A 6,490-nucleotide genomic window follows, 5' to 3' on the forward strand; every position below is an offset into this window, starting at 1 on the left:
CCATTGTATATACTTTTTTAAAGCGCGAAATTCAAAAGCACACAAAACGGTTTTTCTTCAGCATTTGCAAATGTCATTTCGCGAGTAATGAGCAAAATGATATTGGATGTGAAATATCATACATCATAATAATCTCATTGTTTTCTTTCGTTTAATGCTCTTCTCATTTCTTTGCTCACGCTATATATACGTGTTTCTCATTCCTGTCTAAAATAAAGGAAAAAGATTTCAAAGACTAAGAGGAGACGAGTAATTCAATACTCCTTCATTTATTCGAATAAAAGTCTATATACTATTAATTTAATTATAATGTGAGGGCAATTGCAAGCAACCGCAGTTAATATTAGCATATATATACAGCAAATCAAGTAAGAGCGTGGTCGGCCTTACTCAAAGCTAATAAAAGATATCGCCCTAAATCTATCATGAATCCATAAAGGGTACCTTTGTTCTTGATGCACTATCAAGGAAGATTCAGTTGTCATTGAACTTCTTAAGAGAATCACATTAAGCGCCATGAGTACCAAATCCTCATCACGCTATGAAGCGTGTTCCTCACGTTGTGTTTCTCTGCACTCACCCGAAAGGTTCAAAAATGTCACAATTAGCGGCTGCTAAATATATGAAAAAGTCGAAATCATTCGTACAGAAGTGAGTGCAGCGATATAATGTGGCAAAAAATGTCGATGATTTACCGGAACGTGGCTCGATATGCAAAGTGGACAAAAAAAGACGATAAAAAAATAGTGAATCTGTTTTCGCGGAATCCTGGCTTAACATTGCGTCAAGGACAAGGAAAATTGAAGCAGAAAGGCTAGATATATCGTATGAAACTATTCGAACCTATCTCAAGGCTAGTAACATGAACTCGACCACGCTCTTACTTGACTTACTGTATATATGTACGTATTGATAACCATGAAATGATATAAAAATTATTTATATGTAACCTAACCATTGTATGTGAATATATATATAAGCTAATATTAACTGCGGTTGTTCTGAATTGCCCTTATCTTACACTATAATTAACTTAATTTATAGAATCGGAGAGTCAAAGGTTTAATTATAACTTAGTAAGTTAGCTTTATAAAAGTCTATATACTTTTTGTCAAAATCATTTTGACACATCTTATAAATTGTAATGACTACGGGTGTCTAATCTCATATCGGTTTAAGGGTTAATGACAATTTTGAAATTATATGTGGATAGGCCTCGCGATTATCTCTCATGGCGAAAGAATCAATAACAGTCTTATTTTTAATTACTTTGTTCGAGATTGTTGCATCTTTAATTCAGCTTTTCTCGACGATCGACCAGTCCTCCGGCTACGTTTGCGAGCAATCGCCTCTCGAAATTTCAGAACAATGAAAACAAAAGAGAAACCAAAGAGAAACTTTGCGGATCGGGTCATGATGAAAGTAATATAACTTACTTAAGTTAGTTTTCGCAGGCTGACGTTTAATTGGGTAGAAGAGGAGAAAATGAAGAATCATAAATAATATTTTTTGATTAAACAGTAGTAAATGAGACGTTGCTTCCAAGTTACGTAATTAAATTCGATCTGAGAAATCTATTATCTCACCTTGTGTGCATATGTAACATTTATCTCTCTCAGCAGTATTATTTTTTTGAACGAATAAAATTAGAATGATTTATCGTGAAAAATCTTTGTACGAGATAAAATGACAGATTTTGCATTCATATACTTGTTTTTTTATCAAACCAAGACTGATATTCATTAATTCTCTGTATTTGAGATTGTTTTAAATACAGTTTTAAGATGTTATAAATTAGGACTGTAATATTTAAAGTATTACTTGAGGCGGTCTTAAAATAAGAATGGATTATGAATTCCGCTCTAAATTCCATTTTCGGAATAGTACTGTTTGATGAAAATCAAAATTATTTTAGATCAAATTTGGTTGCAAAACGAGCTCATTTCGGTTAACGTGACGGGAAACTCTTCGAAAATAGAACGCGCACGCTGCACTAGCAGTTGCCAGGCGTTATTTCATTCTCGAAATTGACAGCGACATCGATCTTTTGACGCAACCACACGCCAGTATCACGCCCGAAATGACACATGAAATCGAATTCCCGCGGGCAGAAATCGCACGGTTAATCGACGAAAGATTGAACGCAATATTCAGTGGTCAGAAATAACTGGACGTTTATCGCTCTTCTTGCTAAGAGCTCTCGCACTCGGGATCAAACCTGGATAATTTGAATCTCGAAATGGCATTTGCGCGCGAAAGGGATGGTTTCTCGGAAGAGAACGCATGTTCCCAAGTGCGAGATTACCCAGTAGCTGTGGGCGCCATCGCCGTACCATTTCAGCACGGACAGCAGACCGACGCGGGTGGTGAGATCAGCTAAAGACGTAGAGCATGGATTACACAATCCGTGTGTACATTTGGTCGAAAAAATAATAATAATAATAAAAAATAATAATAATAATCATAAAAATAAAAATAAGAAAGCTAGGGTGCAAAAACGGCTGGTCTCTGTCTCTTTCTATTCAACAGTATTGTGTTACAAAAAAAAGGGAGATTGGCTATCCTCATGATCCGTCCATCTTATTTCTGTTGACCATTAGATATACTGTTTAGATATGGATGGCGCGGTTCATGCCTGTGTCTTGGAGATCGGGGTAAGGTTAAAGGTCGATGTCTCGATTCTCCGACGCGATACACCGCGAAATTACCTTCCAGGTGAGGCTTGTCGTTCCCATGGAAACCAAGTTAGCCCCAGCTCCCTTTCTCTCCTGGGTCAGGACCGATTTACGTTCTCACCCATTTTGCTCACCACCGCGCCGCTGGGAAAACGTCCTCTCGAAACGAAATGCGTATTTATTGCAAGCCTGTTTTATTTAATTACGCAAGCAATTAGTTAGAAAAATTCATCAATCGTAGTCGAATATTCTTCTCATATTTAACTGTGATTGGTCATCAATTCTTATAGGTAGGATAACTGTTCTTATTACTGTGCCTTTGTATTTAATTGAACTATAAAGAAAACAAACACAAATAAATAAAAAAGAATATTTTTTATTATGTTAAATTATTAATGTATACGATATTAAAGATAAAGATTCTATTTTTTAAAGTTTAGAAAACGTTTTTCGAAAGATACGTATCACAATTTAGAGGAATTTGTGTAAATCTAGTAATATCGCAAGATTTTAAGTTTGTCTTTTTTTTAACTATAGTTACTTACAATTTCAATGTACACTCATAACACAACACTCTTAGCTAATAATATTATACTACACTAAAAGAAAAGATTGATCGCTGCAACAATTTAGATAGTAAAATATAGCATAGCATTTTTATATGGCTGCAGCAATCAGTTTTTGGTTGTAGCAACAAATTTTTAATTGCGTTAGCCTGTCCGCAATGTCAGTATATGCTTTTACTATCTAAATTGTTGCAGCAACCAATCTTTTTCAGTGTAATAGTATGTCCTATATTGGAACTGAGAACGTTGTGTTATGAGAATACATTGATATTATAAGTAACTACAGTTAAAATAATGATTTATACAATATTAACTTAAACAATTAGCTTACTATTATATATTTGAATTATCTGTTAAAATGAGTCATGTGGAAAGACATACAGATTAAGAGCACATTAATAGAGCCATCTTCCTTTGGAAAGGCACTAATAGAAACAAAAATATGGTTTTTTTTTTTAAATAAAAAACTCTATTTTTATCAAACATATAACATTAACATTTGTTTATATTAAAAAAATACTATAAGAAAAAGAAATAGTTGAAGAACCGATATTGATTTCAAGCAAACAAAATTAAAGCTACAACATGTAGTTAATTCAGTAATGAACAAGTTGGTTTAAAGGCACACTAATAGGGACAGTTACCCTGCATTATTTACAACAAACGTTTACGCAATTGTAGAATAGACGAACTTTACGCGTTCATTAAACTTGAAGTATATACATGAACTTATTGGATAGTGATCTAGCTTTGATTGCCCGTTTTAGCCGACCACTGACTGTTACCACCTACGATAATCCCACGTAAATCGTTACAATTATTTGTATGCGTCCAGGTAATAACGCTAACGAGTAATGATGGCACTGATCACTCGAATGCCCAGTTGGCGTAAACCAAATTAACCAATCGCTCGTTGGACAACGACCGTTGACTTTTCATTCCGACTAGCGTGGCTAATTAGCTAATTCGATACGGAGATACGATTGCAGGAAGCGCGTGCGCTCTTAATGAGATAATAATTTGCATATTAATGCTTCCCCATCGGAAATTCACTCTCGGTTTAGCATGATGTAACGCGAAATTTTATTCCGCGTAAAACAACAATCGCTTTGCGTCCTCACTGTTAATCGCCTTGGCTGTTGATTAAAAATCGAAACAGCTGCAGCTCGCCAAGAATTACCCGACGCTATATACCGATCGACATTAATTATTCCTCGGAATTAATGGAACCGCTATAGAGAGAGCCCTCTCCCTCCCCCCCCTCCCTCCTGCGCTCTCACAGCATATTTCACACAACACGATATTCACTATTAACACGTTTTTACATCGAACGATTAACTATTTCACCAGAAATGTATAATAATGTCGGATGTGATAAAAAGTATTATCGTTCAATTTTTAGTGCGCCGTCTTTTCGCGATGTATTTCGTGACGCAACCGATTCGCGAAGAAGCACAGAACCTTCAAAAAGTCATATCAAACTGCCAAAACGCGGCCCGTATCGCGCGGGCACACGCGGCATGTATTGATATATGAAAAGTCGCGACGTCCCCCAATATGCAGCGTCCCTCCGCCGCGACGCCGACGGGAGTCGACCAAGTGTCGACCGACGAATGTACTCCTGAGATAATTCGAGACGTCTTGGAGATCGGATTCGTCCTTGCCAACATGACGTCAGCTCTAATCCTCGCCTTCGAGAAGTGCCTTCGTTTCGAAGTCGGATTTATCCTGCCTGAATTCCAGGGAGGATCTACCCTCCAGTCGGCAATACGCGTGCTCGTCTCTTGGAAGAGCGATACAGGAACGACCACGCATTATCTTACTCCTTGGAAAGAGAAAAGAAAGTTTCTTCAAGGATCTTTCTTTCCCCCTATTTTTTTCTCCCTTTCTTACGATATATTCAATTTCTTAAACATTTTGTCTTTCAATTTCGAAGCTATCCCCCGAAAGGAAATAGCCTTTTTTTCTCTTTCTGATTGTCTTCTCTCTGCTATATATAATCTGAAAATTCTTCAAACGAATAATCTCTTATTAAATCACGCCTACATTGATCCCTTCCAATCTAAGATTTGAAAGTTTCAGCAATTTGTGAAATTTATTGATGTAATAAAAGATTAAGTAATGGATAACGGAAAATTGTATATTTCAAGAAACTTTCGATTCATTAGATCACACTCTCTTACTAATTTAAAAAATTAAATATCTGTATTTTTTTTTTATTTTTTTTTTTTAAATTATACATTATTTTCTGTATTTAAATGATTTGAGTTTGTCGATCAAAATTATCGTTTTTATATATTCCGAAATATTATATTTGGAGACTCTGAAGATCTTAAATCACTAAAATATGAATGTAACGTGTCATTATTGAAATGAATAAACTATTATTTATTTTTTAATGCTTTGATGTTTTATTATTTTATTTTTAATATGCTTTTTCCGTTATGTACACTGAAATTTTTATTTCCATGATATGAGCAATTTGTAAAATTGCAACGTTAATAAAATGTGCTGTGCTTTATACGTGTATTCCATTTCCATTAATGAATCAATATCGCTCTTTCAGGCAATTTACTCGTTTGATGGATCCCGAAAATGTATTATTTGTGAGATTAGCTAACTGAGCTATTGTGAAAATCTCTTTCTCTTGCGATATCCCATACTGCAGATATCGTAGAAATGTCGACAACTTGTCAGACATTCTGAACGAGTCGTCTCATAATATGTATGGTTACACTCTCGTCACGGAAACTAGAATCTATTGAGAAAGATATTTTGAAACGACGCTCCTTGCAGTGAATCAATTTCACAGTTTACTGCTGCTCCGTTTACACATTTAACGGATAACAATCTTTTACATGTACCCACTTTCAGCTCTATAATGCACACAGTGTCTTTCCCAGCGAAGAAATAATTCTTCGACGAGGAATATATTTTTGCCGTAAAGTTTTCCCACATATTTCTCCGTGAATTTTCTTCTTTATAAAAGAGACTATATTTTTTTAATGGCGTGTATGTTTTAAATTATAAACTATTTTCTTCGTAACTTTATTATCAGTATCGCAAAGGATTTGTTTCTCACGCTCTGCCGACCTGATTCTGTTAAACAAATAACTCACGGTAGATCGCTGAATGTGAAATAAATCGTCGTTTAACTCGTTCCTCAGTAACTGATCATCTTCGTTTTATTGTACTATATTACATTACGTACATCTATAGAAGACTCTATATATATATATATATATATAT

General features: G+C 35.1%; 1 protein-coding gene across 4 annotated transcripts in view; it reads right to left on the reverse strand.

Annotated features, from left to right (window-relative positions):
* LOC108756434 (inactive dipeptidyl peptidase 10) overlaps positions 1–6,490 on the reverse strand; it is an 81,544-nt gene that overhangs the window by 48,589 nt on the left and 26,465 nt on the right. Inside the window, exon 1 of one of the 4 annotated variants that reach the window (XM_018500242.1) lies at positions 2,709–2,725. The exons of the other annotated variants lie outside the window; for them this stretch is intronic. The gene's annotated coding sequence lies outside the window, so the exon portion shown is untranslated. Of the gene's footprint in view, positions 1–2,708; positions 2,726–6,490 lie in introns of those variants that run through there. 4 annotated transcript variants of the gene reach the window in all.

This window comes from Trachymyrmex septentrionalis, unplaced genomic scaffold (genome assembly GCF_001594115.1).
Source record: "Trachymyrmex septentrionalis isolate Tsep2-gDNA-1 unplaced genomic scaffold, Tsep1.0 scaffold127, whole genome shotgun sequence".
Classification (NCBI taxonomy): domain Eukaryota; kingdom Metazoa; phylum Arthropoda; class Insecta; order Hymenoptera; family Formicidae; genus Trachymyrmex; species Trachymyrmex septentrionalis.